General features: G+C 35.9%; 1 protein-coding gene across 5 annotated transcripts in view; it reads right to left on the bottom strand.

Moving 5' to 3' along the window:
- RAP1A (RAP1A, member of RAS oncogene family) overlaps window positions 1-17,536 on the bottom strand; it is a 74,052-nt gene that overhangs the window by 31,698 nt on the left and 24,818 nt on the right. The window contains exon 1 of one of the 5 annotated variants that reach the window (XM_067727251.1): window positions 2,685-2,758. The exons of the other annotated variants lie outside the window; for them this stretch is intronic. The gene's annotated coding sequence lies outside the window, so the exon portion shown is untranslated. Of the gene's footprint in view, window positions 1-2,684; window positions 2,759-17,536 lie in introns of those variants that run through there. 5 annotated transcript variants of the gene reach the window in all.

The following is a 17,536-nucleotide window of genomic DNA, read 5'->3' as shown; positions in this document are numbered from 1 at the left end:
TTCTCTCTCTTTTGATCAATCTTACCAGATTTGTTAACTCTATTAGTCTTTTTCTAAGAATCAGCTTCAGCTATGTTGATCCTTCATTGTTCACTTGTTTTATATTTCTTTATTTCTACTTTTATCTCTATTATTTCCTTCCTTTCTTTATTCTGTCCTGTTTCTAATTTAGATTGAATTCCTGGCTCGTTAATTTTCAGCCTTTCTTCTTTTCCAACAAATATCTCAGAGCCTCCATCAGAGATCTTTTTCCTTCTACCTAAAGTGTATCTTTCTGAATTTGTCTTAATGATATTCTACTGGAGATAAAAATCTCTGTTTTAATTTTTCTGAAAACTTTATTATGTACCTACACCCTTGAAAGGTATTTTAGCTTTAATAGTTATTTCTTTTCAGCACACTGTAGTTATTCTTTTCTTCTGATTTCAAGTTTTTCCTTTCAATAAACCAGTCTAATAGTAGATATTTTGAAGGTAATCCGTCTTCTCCCTCTGGCTATTTATTTATTTATTTTATTCATTTAATTTTTGTCTGTGTTGGGTCTTTGTTGCTGTGCGCAGGCTTTCTCTAGTTGCAGCGAGCGGGGGCTTCTCTTTGTTGCGGTGCATGGGCTTCTCATTGCGGTGCACGGGCTTCTCATTGCGGTGGCTTCTCTTATTGTGAAGCACGGGCTCTAGGCGTGCGGGCTTCAGTAGTTGTGGCTCGTGGGCTCTAGAGCGCAGGCTCAGTAGTTGTGGTGCATGGGCTTAGTTGCTCCGCAGCATGTGAGATCTTCCCTGACCAGGGCTCGAACCCGTGTCACCTGCATTGGCAGGTGGATTCTTAACCACTGCGCCACCAGAAACCCAGCCCTTTGGCTATTTTTAAGGTCTCTGACTATATGCAAATTTAACTATGAAGTGTTTAGGTTTAGTTTTTTCTCTCCTGTTTAGGATTTGACTTCTTGAATTTGTGTCATTTGCAATTTTAGAAATTCTTAATTATAAACTCCTCAAATATTATTTTTACTTGACTTTTCTTCACATCTATATTCTGCTTTGATAACTGGTAGATCTTCTCATGTTCTTCTTGTATTAGTTAAGACTAATACAAGACTAGGCTGATGCAATAAGAGACTCTACAATTGCCTGAGCAAAATTCAAGGTTTTTTTCTCTCCCACATGACAGTAGAAAGGGACAGTCCAGGGCTGGTTTGGCAGCTTAGCAGTCTGAGAGAGCTAAGCTCTTACATCTTGTTGCTGCTCTGTCATCCTTATAGTATTGCCCTCTTCTACCTAACTAAAAATAGTTCATCACTGTGTCCACATTCCAGTCTATGGGAAGGAAGAAGGAGGTGGGAAATGGAGTATCTCATTCCTCTTATAGGCATAAACCGTAAGGCTAAAACCTATGCACACATAACTTCCACTTGCATCCAAATTGCTGAAACTTTGACACAGAGTCAAATCTCACTATCAGAAAGGCAGTGAAATGGAAGCTGTAGCTGGATAGCAAAGCATCCAACTAATACAGTTATTGCTAAAAAGGAGAAAGAAATCAAGGAAATCTAGCAATTTCTGCCCCAATTTTCTAATTCTCATTTCTTCTCTTACATGTTGTCCATCTGTGTCTCTTTATTTTGGTTAATTTATTTTTCAGGTCATCTTCCAGCTCATGAATTCTAATCTATTGTTAAACCTATCTATTGAATTAAAAATTTTTTATTTATATTTTTCATTTCCAGAAGTTCTTTTATTATTTTGTCAAAGCTATTGGTAATTGTTCATAGTCTCATTCTGTTTCTCACAACATTATAGTGAAATGTTTAAAAGCTTGAACTTATGATCCATACTGCCTGACTAGAATCCTGCTCTACCACTTACTAACCTCTGTCTACAACTTTTCCTCCTAAATGCTGAATATTGGGAATGCCTCTATTAAATAGAAGACGGGAGACTATCACATTATCCAAAAGTATTCCTTACACTGTGCCTTTGAGCAGGACATGTGCTCCATGAGTTGTAAAAAAAAAAAAAAAAAAAAAAGTGAGCACCTATTCTTTTTTAGCAACAGAGTAAATCATCAAAAACTACATCAAAGGGCTTCCCTGGTGGCGCAGTGGTTGAGAGTCTGCCTGCCGATGCAGGGGACACGGGTTCGTGCCCCGGTCCGGGAGGATCCCACATGCCGCGGAGCGGCTGGGCCCGTGAGCCATGGCCGCTGAGCCTGCGCGTCCGGAGCCTGTGCTCCGCAGCGGGAGAGGCCACAGCACTGAGAGGCCCGTGTACCGCAAAAAAAAAAAAAAAAAAACTACATCAAAGCAGACTGCTTTTTATATGTAGTACAATCTACTTAGTAAGATGAATATTCTTTAGCAATCTTTATCATCGCAGGCAAATAAAACATTTGTAAACCATGAAGAAAATTTTATAGGCTGTGACTAATACTTTCTATGTTGACAAAAAAATTTTTTTCCTTAAAAGGCTTACTAAATTAATAAGTTTACTAATTTATGCAAAGTATATCAATTCTAGAATCCTGATGGATACATTTCCATAAAAAGAGGTATTTAACTTTATCCCCTTAAGGGCATTGCCACATAAATTATATAATCATAATTTTAAAATTTAAGACTAACACTAAAGCAAGCCATAGCTAATGAAAAAGTATGAATCTAAAATAATTTCTAAAGCAAAACAGCATACCTGTCACAAATTTCTGAAATCTTTATTTTTAAAGACTACTTCACTTCTTATAACCAACTGAAATGCTGAGATCCTTCCTGGAAGGAAAAGTAAAATGATGTGACCAATAGCAACTAACCTCTATATAGCATTTTATCATGTACAAAGCTCTTTCCTTTATATTTTTTAGTTCACCAAAATCAAAACTGTATATGATTTCCCCCACTATAAAGATAAGGAAACCATCCAAGGTTTAACTTGAGTTAAATGACTTAGGGGCAAAGTAACTAGGCAGCTATACTCAAACCTATCCTGATATTAAATGCCATTCTCTTTCAATGTATTATGCTTTGTTACATAACAATAACAAACAATATTAATAGTACATTTACTGAGAGCTTACCACATGCCAGGCACTGCTGTGAGAAATCCTCACAAAAATCTTATGAGGTAGGTACTAGCAATTTGCCCAAACCACACATCTAGGAAGAGAATCCACAATTCAAACTTCGGCAGCCTGGTTCCTGAGTTCACACTCTTAACATGCTAACTTTCCTCTACTCATATATGTGCATAGAAACTTGAATACACATAGAATACCTTTGCAAGGAAACTGAGGAATGAGGGGACAAGGAAAGAAAGGAGATTTTTCACCGTATGCCTTACATGTATTTCTTGAAGGTCAGGCAGAGGAAGGGGAGTGGGGTAGGAGTATTACAGACATGGAATTCCATGGAAAAAACGCACAGATTCAAGAGAATGAAAAGTCTAATTTAAAAAAAAAACTATTAAGAAAAAGTCTAGGTGGCTTGAGAATTTACAGTGAAAGCTTGGGGGAAAGGTAGGGGGAAAGGAATGAGTACAGATGTGGTTTAAACAGTAAGCAGGCTAGCAAGCTACCAAAGTCCCTGTATGACAGCCAAAGAACTTGAAACTTTCCTATCAGAGAAGGAAAGTCACCTAAGGTTTTTGAATAGATAATTTGAGGGGAAAAAAAAAGAAAAAAACCCACAAACTTTTATGAGAACTGTGGATGTAGGAACAAAGGGAATGAGAAACTGGAGCAGGGAGTCCAGTTAGGAGGGCAAGGAATGGGGCTTGGGACTTGAGACATAGAGAGGATTAGTCTTAAAGTAAGGGACATAGTTCAGCAACTTTGCTGTGAACACCAAGTGAGATAATGCATATACAGCTCTTAGCACAGTGCCTGGCTAAAAAACAACTACTACTACTATCACTGCTTTACTACTGTAACTACAGTGTTACTGGTATCAATATTTTGAGAAGAATTGTGGAAAGGTAATGTAAGACAAGAGTGGATAGTACTGTCAGATTAGGAACCCCAAATCAGGAGGCAGCGTAATAAAATTTATTGATTCTGAACCTTATTGAATTGAAGGGTCATCAGTTCTTTGAAAATGTAAACACATAGGGAGAAGTGGAGACAAAGGAACCCAAACTAACAACCCCTGATCGAAAGGAACCCCTGGCATACCTGGATCCCTGTGTGAGCCTGGGCAAGTTATTTGTTAATATGTAATTTCCTTATTAACGAAACAAAGCTGGATTAGATACCTCACTGGTTCCTGATAATTAAACAATATAACATATTTTAAGTACCTATAAAATGCTTAAAACATGGGAGAAGTTAAAATGCTTTCCCCTCCTAAAGTGAAAACAGAGGATCAATATTTTGGTTTGATGAAAACACTGCCACATTAGAAAACTACTACTAGGACCCTAGTTTATTAACCTGTTTGCTTTACGAACTTCAAATCTATCTTAGCATGGCCAGATAGTCATGAGTTTCTGATTCTCAAAAACTCTGAAGGTTCCTGTTGCCAGAGGTTACTGGCTTTGTGAAAAGAAATAATACAGGCATAGACACCTTTGTCTTTAAAATATCCTGTTCAGGACAATCTTAGTTCTAATCAAGTTCTTAGTATTTGAGATGAGAGGAGGTCAGAAAAACGTAATAAGAAAATTATTTAAAGCTTGCTTTCATGAGACAAATCAATTTGATCAGGTCTAAAAATTGGCCATTAAATGAAAATTAAACTTAATCAGGGATCTTGGATTCTGTGCCTAATGCTAAGAAATATACCAAAAAAAAATGTGACTATTGATTTATAGAATTTCTAGGATTTATTTTCAAGAAGAGTAACACTGGGTGAGAGATTTTTATTTTCTCATAATGGAACTAAATGGAGATTCTATAAATGGGAGATCTTAATTTAGCAATTAAGAGTTATGAATTGCTGACCACATATGTTTATAAATGGATTTCTTGATAAGAATCAGTTTCAAACATTCTTTTTTGGATGGCCATCAACCCCCCCCCCCCCCAGTAGACTACGCTATCATAAGTTTATACCTAGATCACTGCAATAGCCTCTCATCGGGTCCCTTCACATCTAATTCCCCTCACCCTCCCAATCTTTTTCCCATAGTGAAGCTAGAATGATCTTTATAAAAATACTTATTTACTCATGATAGTGACCCTCTTCCCAAATCCCTCCAGTTAAGATACTTCAGTGATTTGCCACTACCCTTAAGGATAAAGCCAGAAAATGTTAACATGGCCTACAAGAGTCGGCACAGTTTGGTCCCTAATTCCCACTCTAGCTTCATTTCACAATGTTCTCTCTCTCACTCTCAATGCTCCAGCCAAACTGCCTTTATTCCATTTTCTCCACTGTGCCATACTCTCTCCTGCCAGACACAGGTCAGTTGGTAAAGTGTTCTGGAGAAAAGTAAAGCAGGAAAGGGGGTATAGGGAGTTCAAAGGGCAGGAAGATTTGTAGTTTGAAACAAAGTGATACTCAAGTAAAGACCTAAAGGCAATGAATGGTAAGTAAGAGAACAGAGTCATGCAGACATCTAAAGGAAATCGAAAAACCTTGAGATGTCTAGTGACTTCTATAAAGAGAAAGGATGGCACCCTAATTGGAGGGAAGTAATGAGATGGTTAGTAGGAGGTAAGGTAAGTGATGAAACAGACAGCTTAAAGATGGCTTTTAGCTCATAGTAAGGACTTTGGCTTTTACTTGGTATGAGATGGGAACTCACTGAACGGTTCTGATCAAAGGATGACAAGTTCCCACTGAACTTTTAGACAGATCTCTCTAGCTGTCGTGTGGTGAAAGGAAGGAGGAGGTCAAGGGCAGAGGCAGGGAGAACTATTTGAAGGCAAATGAAACCCAAAAGATGGCAATATGGACCAAAGCAGTAGCAGTGGAAGTGGTAAGAATTAGTTATCTTCCAGATATATTTAAAGATAGGGCCAAAAGGAGTGAAGAGTTGGGAGAAAAAAGGCTACTAAATAATAAACAGAAGACAGATGCCAAACAGAGAACACTGAGCAGGATAAATACCAAAAAATCTACACCTAGGAATATATTCAAACTGCAGAAAATCAAAGACAAATATTGAAAGAAGCTGGAGGGGGAAAAAAAAACACCCAACTTCTAGAGGGGCAAGAATGAGAATTACCTGAGACTTCTCTTCAGAAATTACACAAAAATAAGAGAATGAAGTGAAATATTTAACTGTTGAAAGAAAAAACCCCACCACGCTACAATTCTGCAAATCCAGCAAAGTTAGCCTTCAGATGACAGAGAAATACAGACTTTCTCAAACAAAAATTCAGTGGAATTTGTTGCCATAGATCTGCTCTGCAAGAAATATTAAAAGAAGTTCTTTAAAAGAAGGGAAATGATTTAAGTCAGAAACTTGGACCTAAATATGAATATATGAAGGTAAAATAAAATCTTTTATTTTTCTTATTCTTAATTGATCTAACAGACAACAATTTTAAATAATAGCAATAATGTATTAGATGATTATAGTTTATGGGTAAGTAAAATGAATGACAGCACATTATAAGGGATTTTAGGAATTGGAAACTGTTATAAAGTACTTGTATTATCTGTGAAGTGGTATAGTGTTATATGACACTGGGCTTGGATTAGTGGTAAATGTATATTTCAAATTCAAGTGCAACCACTAAAAAAAAAAAAGTATAATTGATATGGTAAGAGAAAAGAAAAAATGAAATAATATAAAATGCTCAGTTAAAACCAGAAGGTAGCAGAAAAAGAGTAGAAGACAAAAAGGAAACAAGGGCAATGAACAGAAAACAGTAACACCTATGGGAGCTATTAATCCAACTACATTAAAAATCGCTAGTCAAAAATCAACTCTAAATACACCAATTAAAAGAAAGAGACTGTCAGAGTGGATCAAGAAACACACTTTGGGGACCTCCCTGGTGGCGCAGTGGTTAAGAATCCGCCTGCCAACGCAGGGGACACGGGTTCGATCCCTGGTCCGGGAAGATCCCACATGCCGCAGAGCAACTAAGCCCATGTGCCACAATTACTGAGCCTGCGCTCTAGAGCCCAGCTCTAGAACAACAAGAAAACAGATGAACAACAATGAAAAACGGATGAATCTACCATTATACCCAGAGACTCCAACACCCCTTTATCAGTAATTGATAGATACAGCAGGCAGAAAATCAGAAAGGACATAGCTGAACTGAATACCACCAATCAGTTGGACCTAACTGATACTTTTACAATATTTCATGAATAACAACAAAATATATATTATTTTTAAGGGCATATGGAACATTTAAAAAGATAGACCATAATCTGGACTATAAATAAGTCTCAGTAAATTTAAAGAAATTTAAATCATACGAGTATGTTTTCTGATCACGCTGGAATCAATAATAGAAAGACATCAAGAAAATCCCCAAGTATCTGGAAACTATAATAACATACCTCTAAATAATCCTTGATTCAAGGAAAAAAATCAAAAGGGAAGTTACTATTTTCAATAGAATGAAAATAAACACACCATATCAAAATTTGTAGAATAAGAGCCCAGAAATAAACCTTTTCATAAATGGTAAAATGATTTCTGACAAGGGTATTAACACCATTCAATGAGGAAAGGGCAGTCTTTTCAACATATGTTATTGGGAAAACTGGATATTCACATGCAAAAGAATTAAGCTGGACCCTGACCTTACGCTATATACAAAAATTAATTCAAAATGGATCAAAGACATAAACGTAAGAGCAAAACTATAGAACTCTTAGAAGAAAACATAGGGAAAAGTTTCATGACATTGGATTTGGCAATGATTTCTTGGATATTTCATAAAAAGTACAGGCAACAAAAGCAAAAATAGATGAACTGGACTACATCAAAATTTAAAACTTCTGTGCATCAAAGGACACAACCAATGGTGTAAAATGGCAACAGATGGAATGGGAGAAAATATTTGTAAATCATATATCTGATAAGGGGTTAATATTCAGAATAAAGAACTGTTAAACCTCAACGACAACCAAAAAAAACCCCAAACAAAATGAGCAAAGGACTTGAATAGACACTTCTCCAAAGAAGATACACGAATGGCCAATAAGCACATGAAAAGATACTCGACATCACTAATCATTAGGGAAATGTAAATCAAAACCACAATGAAATACCACTTTACATCCATTAGGATGGCTATTAACAAAAGAAAACAAAACAAAACAAATTTAGAAACCAGAAAATAACAAGTGTTGGTGAGGACGTGGAAAAATTAGAACCTTTGTGCACTGCTGGTGGGAATGTGGAAAAACGTATGGCAATTCCTCAAAAAAATTAAAAATACGATTACCATATAATCTAGCAATTCCACTTCTGGGCATATACCCAAGAGAGCTGAAAGCAGGGATTCAACCACATATTTGTAGTACACCCATGTTCACAGCAGCATTATTCACGATAGGCCAAAAGTGGAAGCAACCCAAGTGTCCATCAACAGATGAATGGATAAACAAAGTGTAAGTATGTACATACAATGGAGTATTATTCAGCTTTAAATGGAAATTGTGATACCTGCTACAACAAGCATCAACTTCGAGGACATAATAAGTGAAATAAGCCAGTCACAAAAGGACAAATACTGTATGATTCCACATTCATGAAGTACATACAGTAGTTAATAATTAAATTCATAGACAGAAAGTAGAATGGTGGTTGCCAGGGGCGGGGAGATTGGGAGTTAGTGTTTAACAGGTATGGAGTTTCAGTTTGGGAAGATGAAAAAAAATTCTGGAGATGGATGGTGTTAACAGTTTCACAAAAATGTAAATGTACTTAATGCCACTAAACTGTACACTTAAAAATGGTTACAACGGTAAGTTTTATGTTATGTGTATTTTATCACAAGTTTTAAAATAATGTAATTCACCATACTAACTTAAAGTAAATCACAGGCAGAGGTGCCAGCAAAGGAAGATCAGACGCAGCAGCCAGTAAGGTAAGGGTAAAACCAAATATGTGGCTTCTTGGAACAAAGAGAAGAAGACATTTCAAAGAAAAGGAAGTGATTAACTGTTAATGCTGCTGACAAGTCAAGTAAGATGAAGACTGAGAACTGACCACTGGAGGTCACTGGAGACTTGATGAATTCATTTCAGTGGAATAACCTAGGTCCAAAAGACTGACCGGGTTCAAGAAAGACTGAGAGATGACAAACTGGAAATAGCATTAGACGATTTTTTCTGAGGAGTTTACTTAAAGAATAGAAAAATGGGGTGGTCACTAAGACAAGGCAAAGAGGATTTGGGTTCAAAAGGGGTTTTCTTTATACTATTTCCACAGCAGGTAGAAGTTCAGTACATCAAACATTCAAGAGTTACTTAGTAAATCTTTGTCCACAATGAACTATCCTCAAGACTAGGTTTACTGCTTGACACTAGAGGGCACAGGGCTGCAATTTTGAATCCTTCTTCCCTCCACCTCCCAAACATACGTTATCTCATCATCTTTTTCCAAGGTCATTGAAATTTTTAATAACTCTTTATCAAATAATATTGCAATAAGTGTACAATAATTTAACTATCTTTTTGTTGGATATGTCCAAACATTCAGTTATAATAGATAACCCTGCAATGAATCTATGCATACATTTTTATCCAGAATTACTATTTTTTCTTTGGGTTACATTTTCAGATGGATCATTACTAGATTTAAGGTTAGGAACTTTTTGAACGTTCTTCATGGAGATTAATCGTTTTATCAATTTACATTCCCATATCAAGAATATGTGGGTCTCGGGAATTCCCTGGTGGTCCAGTGGTTAGGACTCGGAGCTTCCACTGCAGGGGGTATGGATGGGTTCAATCCCTGGTTGGGGAACTAAGATCCCACATGGTCAAAAAAAGAAAAAAAGAGGGGCGTCCCTGGTGGCGCAGTGGTTGAGAGTCCGCCTGCCGATGCAAGGGACATGGGTTCGTGCCCTGGTCTGGGAAGATCCCACATGCCATGGAGCGGCTGGGCCCGTGAGCCATGGCCGCTGAGCCTGCACGTCTGGAGCCTGTGCTCCACAACGGGAGAGGCCACAACAGTGAGAGGCCCGCGTACCGCAAAAAAAACAAAAAAAGAATATGTGGGTCCCATTTTACCACATCCCTAATAACAGTTTCAAGTTAAATTTGCTTATTACAATTTAAATGTTCTTATTTTGTTAATCATATCATCAGAGGTGTATTACCCTGCTTTAGTTTAAATTTCTTTGATTAACTGATGAGGTTAAACTGTTTTCCAAATACTTGTCAGTCACACCTTCTTTCTTTTGCGAACTGCCTATTCTTTTCTCATTTGTTTTGAAAAAAGTTATTTTCCCTATCTATCAGTCTAGTATGTTTATTAATTAAGGACAGTCACCCTTGTGATTACTGCAAGTTTTCCCTGCAGGTGTTATTTACTTTTAATTGTTTATTTTATCATATTCAAGTGAATTTTTGTTAATTATGTTAAATCTGTATTTTCCTTTGTCATTTTCCCTTTTCATAATTTGGTTTATAACTACTAAGGAGTGGCTATCAGCAGATTGAAGCAAAAGACTTGGTTTAGGAATTAAAGTTCTGTTGTAAGGAAGTTAGAAAGTTTCTTGTGCTATTAATATCTGGTTTATTATCTAGTCACCATTTAAATGAAGGTTTATAAATGTATGAGCAATACATAAGTAAGTATATAATAAAATCTGGTAAAAGCAACTAGAAAAATGGTACTTGAATCTAGAACACCTGTAATTAGGTGCTGGCTCTACCACTTACCAGCTACAAGACTTTGGACTTCTTAACCTCATTCAACTCTCATGATCTATAAATAACAGTATTTTTGAGGGCTTACTATGTGCCAAGCATGACTCTAGGAATTTTACTTTTGTCACTTATTTAAATATAACTCTATGATATTATAATTACCACTTTACACAAGAGAAAACATATAACCTAGAGAGGTTATATAACTCATCAAAATTCAAACACAATTAGTAAACAGCAGAACCAGGATTTGAATCTAGGCTTTCTGACTCCAGTGCCTCCATCCGGGCTCCTAATCACTCTATTATATGGCCTCTTTCATATTTAAAATGGGAATGATACCATTTATCTCATAGGTGTGGTGAGAGGATTAAATGAGGCAATACACATGAATGACCTTTATAGTGTAAAGTGGCAAGCATAAGGAACAGTTATTATCAAAGATTTTTGTTCTGAATAACAACAAAAATATCAGATAGATACTTTGTATGACTTAATAAAACAAAGCAAAAGAGATGATGGCAAATTCTTCAACACATATACTGGGAACTAAAATCCTTACAGTAACCTGTTAAAAGTACCATGGAGACAGCCCTTAGGCTTTTGCTTTCTGGCTGGAAAAAAAAAGTCTGTCTCAGGCTAGAAGAATATACAATTTATTCCATGAAAATGACAGCACAAAGCATGATCCCAAATCAGTTAAATATGCACGTTTAGAAGCCCCATGAAAACAAGAGACTCAGTTTGTCTTTTTCCCTCTTAGTCTAGCCACTTCTTCCTCTTCTGTGTAACACAAATACCTTGGTTTATACCCCTTACGGTGTTATGCCATACCCACTTCCTCTTTTGCTATCCAAATCCTCCAAGCTCTTCAGGGTGCATTTCAAGCCCCGACTTCAAAGTTATATCCATTAACTCATGCCTGTAGCCTTCTTTACCTGACCTCTCATTACTTCTTTTATAAAAACTACTTAGTCTCTGGTTACATTTTCTTTTGTTGAGATAAAATTCACATACCATAAAATTTACCATTTTAAAGTATATAATTCAGTGGTTTAAATTACATTCACAAGGTTGTACAACAATCACCACTATCTAGTTCCAGAACATTTTTACCACTCTAAAAAGAAACCCCCATATCCATTAGCAGTCACTTTCCCATTTCCCCCTCCCCCTAGCCTTTGGGCAACCACTAATCTACTTTCTGTCTCTATGGATTTGACTATTCTAGTTATATCTATAAATGAAGTAACAGAATATGTGACCTTTTGTGTCTGACTTCTTTCACTTATAATGTTTTTCAAGGTTCATCCATGTTGTAGCATGTACCAGTACTCCATTTCTTTTTAAGGCTGAATATTACACTATACGGCTATACCACATTTTGTTTATCCATTCAATGGATATTTGAGTTGTTTTCACTTTTTGGCTATTATGACCAATAATGTTATGAACATACTGCACAAGTTTTAATTGTGAACCTGTTTACAATTCTCTTGGGTGTATACCTAGAAGGGAATTGCTTGGGTCATATGGTAACTCTATGTTTAACTTACTGAGGAACTGCCAAACCGTTTTCTACAGTGGCTGTACCATTTTACATTCTCACCACATCCTTGTCAACAGTTGCTATCGCCCGTTTTTTGATTACAGCTATCCTAGTGGGTGTGAAATGGTATCTCACTGTGGTTTTGATTTGCATCCCTTAATGTCTCTGGTTATATTTTATTTTATGTGACATATTCCTCTAATTCATCGTCACCAAGCTTTTTCTGTAAAGGGCCAGACAGTAATGTTTTATGCTTTGAGGGCCAGGGATGGTCTATGTTACATATTCTCCTCTGGTTTTTGTTTTTTAAACAACAAAAGCAAAAGCCATTCTTAGCTTGAGGGCCAAACAAAAATGGGCCTCAGACTATAGTTTGGCAACCTCTACTCAGATTGTTTCATAATTAGCCTGGCCTTCCCTATCAATGTCAACTTCGTTGAAAGCAAGGTAAGGACTATTTTATATTCCTTCACAGTGATATGCACAGAGCCCATAAATACAAAAGCAGAGGTTTTAAAAATACTTGAACTGAACATCTTGCACAAAGAATGTCCCCAATTAAAAAAATACATATGCATCTTCCCATAGGTATTTACACAATATAAATAAAGCATGCTAGTTTTTAAAATGAGTACTAAAAGTAAAACATAATTTTTCTTTTGAAATTGGGCAGCTTGACTATGAATATCCTAAGAATCAGAGAAAAAAATTTTATAAATGCCCTTTGAATCAAAATTATATTTAGAGGCAATTAACTTTCTAGCATCAAATGTATTTTAAGGGCATACTTTTGACTCAACTACCTCTAAATCCTAAAGCTACAAATAACATTAAAGTTATACTAATATACTATGGCAGAACTTGATAGCTGTTCCTCTAACTTGATTACTGGCCAAAAAACAAACGAGCAAACAAACCAAACCAAAACAAAAGGTATATACTTCTGGCAAATGTGAAAATCCGGTAATTTCAACAATTTGAGTTTTACATTCTGGAAATTATAAGTTGATCTCAAAGAAGGAATTGATTCTACATAGAAACTCTCAGACACAGAATGAAAACTAAAGTATCAGAGAGCAGACAACTAGCTATTTATCTCTGGAAGTCACTGAACTTCTTCCAAGTACAGATTTCTCATCTTTAAAAGTAGGAGTGATTCCATCTGTCCTACCTTTTCCACAGAATTGTGATGATCAAATGAGACAAAGTTTATAAAATTTTATAAAAAGCACCCTACAAATAATATGACTCATATATCGTTAGAAGAATTCTAAGCCAAAACCAAGTTTTCACTACTAAACTAAGCATAAACAAGAGTTCTCTGGGTCTTCAGGGGTATAATAAGTACTTTTCCTAATCGTCCAAATGACATCAATGAATACTATGGTCACTCTTTTTTTTAAGTCTTTCTAAAAGAAGAATGGAAATCAGCACAAACTGGTCTTACATTCTGAATGGCACAAAGGTTAACCAAGTGCGTAAAAGCATTCAGACCAGTTCCCCAGGTCTTAGGAATTTAAGACAACATTCATTCTTTTGCATCTTTAGCTTATTCTAGCTAAAAGGAATAGTGTACTAAATATTCCTTTAAATACCAAGCTGCCTGCTAAAAATTCAATGGGAACCAAACAGTAACCTCAAAGATGAAGCCAGAATCAGCAGTAAAGTTTTGATCAGCAGAAAAGAAGGAATAATAAAGCAATGATAATATATAATATTCCATGCTAAGTACTTTATACAGACCATATCATTTGATTTTTATGACCATAAAGTAGGGCTACTATTATTATTCATATTATAGCTAAAGAAAGTGAGGCTAAGAAAAATATTTTACCAAAGCTCACAGTAATCTGCATAGTAGGGATTAGAATTCAGACAACCTGACTCTAGCGCCCACATTCTTAACCTAAAGTAAGATAAACTGTGTTTAACAGACTTCATTTTCTATAGCAAAAGCAAACCAAAAACGAAATCCAAGAAAAAGGCAAAACTTCCAAATGTGTGCTTGAACTCATTTTCTTTCCAAATCCAAGTACTCAAAATTGATAAAAAGTAGTTAATGACCAAAAGACCACATAACAAAATAAGGTGATGGGTGAAGGGTTGAGATAACATATTCTACACATACTCATTCTAACATTGGCTTCTAATTTTTTTAAGTTCAAAATTAAGCCTTGTTTCAGTAGGTTTTGTCCCTCACAATGGCTGAATTCTTTTAAGAAAGCCCATTCCAAGGACTTTAAATCTGTAGTCACTGTGGTTGAAAATGCACTAGATTACTTGCTACAGAGGAGTACATTAAATATTTGAAATTCTGTTGGCAGGAATGATCACCAGGAAATATTTGTAACCCAAGTCCACCCACTGTCCATCAGCATAACCAACTAACTTTACCTCCACTTTCCCTAAGCCCATTTTTACTTCTATGTACATCACGTAAGGTCTGGTACACAATGAGGTTACATGTTTGCAGAAACCAATATATTACGACTCTCCTTGAAAATGCAATTCTGATCAAAATTTTTTTAAGTTATTAATTCTGATCAATTTTTTTAAAGTCATATCTGAATGAATTTTATTTTTCTTTTATCTAAAGAACATAGTGGGGGGGGGAACCCCAAATCTTGCACCTGACATCAGTATGTTGAAGGGCAATGATGAAGGGTCACAAACATGGAAACATTTAAGGATATTAAAAGAGTTGCCAAAGAAATAACATTTAATAAAATAAAATTACAAAAACAAAATGTAGGGGTATGGGAACAATCTTTAAATTGTCAAAAAAAGAAATATTCCCATTATATATGATAAAATTTCTAAGCAACCACACACACAAAATACCACAAGAGAAATTATATCACAGCTGAACAGTGATTTTGCTATATATACCTGAAAATATAATGATTATACAGCAATTTCTATGTAGAATTAGTTCTAGACACCTAGTATACCAGCAATTTTCACTGAACAATAGAATTCTCAATACAGTACAGACTAAAAGACTAATAATGTTGTCTACAATATCCATACACATTCACATTGATAAGGAGAAATTTCTCAGTATCTAGACCTATCTTAATCCTTTGTCATATATGAAAGTGTCAGAACATATACAAGTTGTGAAATTTGAAAAATGCTACATACAAATAAATGACGAAATCACCAACTCCTAACACTGTGTTTGAGTCTAATACTTTTGGACTCACATGATTCTCAAGGGTCTTCAAAAATGAATTACTACAATCTTTTGTTGGTATAGTATAATAAAAAAAACAATTTAAATAACTTCATATTAGTTAAAAGATAACAATCAATAAGAAATAAGTATTAAAATTCTCTCTACAAGCATATAAAGGGCTAACTTTGAGGCCTATCTCTGGACTAAGCTTGTTACCTGGGAGAAAGTATTTACAGTCAAATCAAAAACTACCTGAATACGGAGACACCTTAAGTATTACTAAAGCCTTGAGGGGCAGGGTTCAAAGGGAGACACTACAATTAAATATCTATAATTAAATTTTCCAGAAGTTACAATCTTAGATCTAGAGCCCTGTTTCTAACAATGCCTTTCACTGGCTGGAAGCGAATAATTTAAATATTAGCCTGAATCAATCTGTAAGGCACACCAAGCAGAGCAAACCTCAAACTTACCTCACTATCTAGATTGATACAGAAAAAAACAATACTACAATGGTCGCTAATGCCACAAATACCTATTATGTTTATCTGCTAAAAATGAGACAATGAAAGATAAAGGAAGATAAAGCCAGTTCCCAAATTTAACAAGAAAAAAATACTACAATCCCATTTCTCAAAGTGTTGGCTTGATTAACTTATCAATTATATAGGCTGTAGGTAACAAAAACTGTTGGAAAAAGCCAAACACTTTTCAAAAAAGCAAACTGGTTCTGTGTTGAGAAGATGCTCCACTCTAAGGGATGCATTCATTTTTTAATTCTATAAGTCTACATTTGCTGAAATTTATTTACAAATTAGGCACCAAGTTAAAAAAAAAAAAAAGGAAATATCATGGAGAACTTAAAAGACAGAGACACATGCTGTCTTTCCAAATTAGAAAAAACCACCTCTAGCTCTAACTGGCAGAGCTCCCCTACTAAGTAGGCAGAAGTATACTAGTGGATACAAACAGACAAAAATGAAAAAGTCTGCCAAGTTAATGTTATGAGAGGAAAGAGAAAGAGTAGAAAAAATCTGGTCATTTACTAGGGTTCTGTCAAAACTAGGTGGTGGAGCATACAAAAGGAAACAGAGAGGCTGACTTTTACAAGAATATCTTACTATTAGCACACAAAAATGGAGCAAAAACTATTGTGCAGTCCAAATATGACTCATGAAAAAAGCTACTCATCATTAAGAATTATTGGTAACTGTCTAAATAAATATCCTTTTTTTCAATACCTGGCCTGGTATAATCATACGTGCGTGTGCATGTGTGTGTGTGTGCATGTATGTGTGTGCATGTATGTGTGTGTGTGTGTTTTGAGGAAACCCCCACAGCATTTTTTCCACTTCACTGAAACTTCTGACACTGTGATCCCTTTGTCACCTCACACACTATCATCTTTCCTTCCCTCCTAAACCTGGATTCCAAGAGTGATCATCAGTGTAACTTAATAGCAGCTAAGCACAGACTTTGAACCTAAGTTCCTGGGTTTGAAGTCCAGCTCTGACACTTGCACTGTCATATCAGGAATAGTAGCTAAGCACAGACTTTGAACCTGTGAACACTGTCATATCAGGCAATGTCTTAACCTCTCTGTGCCTCAGCTTCATCACGGGGAAAACAGTGCCTACTTCACAGGGTTATTCTGAGTAAATGAGTTAGCATCTTTAAAGCAAACTTATAACTGAGCCTAGTACAGAGTAAGGACTCTAGAAGTGTTTGCTCTTTATCATCATCACCATTTTTGTCTGAGTTATTCTTTGCCCAGCACCCTCTGTGTCATGTATTCCTCTTTCCCCCCAAATCAGCCGGTAACATCAACCATGAATGAATCTTAAAATCTCTCTTCATTGCTGGAGAAAATACCATCATGTAAGTGATGTCACTACTACAAATTTCTGATATGAAATCTCACCTGGGCCCTCAGTACCGCATATCAATCCTTTTACCAATCTCTGCTCTACTTCCTCTCTCATTCCCTCCCCTCACTGATAAACTTACCAAGTCCAGTCACTATCATCTTTTC

The sequence above is a fragment of the Pseudorca crassidens genome, chromosome 2 (genome assembly GCF_039906515.1).
Source record: "Pseudorca crassidens isolate mPseCra1 chromosome 2, mPseCra1.hap1, whole genome shotgun sequence".
NCBI lineage: Eukaryota > Metazoa > Chordata > Mammalia > Artiodactyla > Delphinidae > Pseudorca > Pseudorca crassidens.
This window is presented reverse-complemented; position numbering and strand designations above follow the sequence as displayed.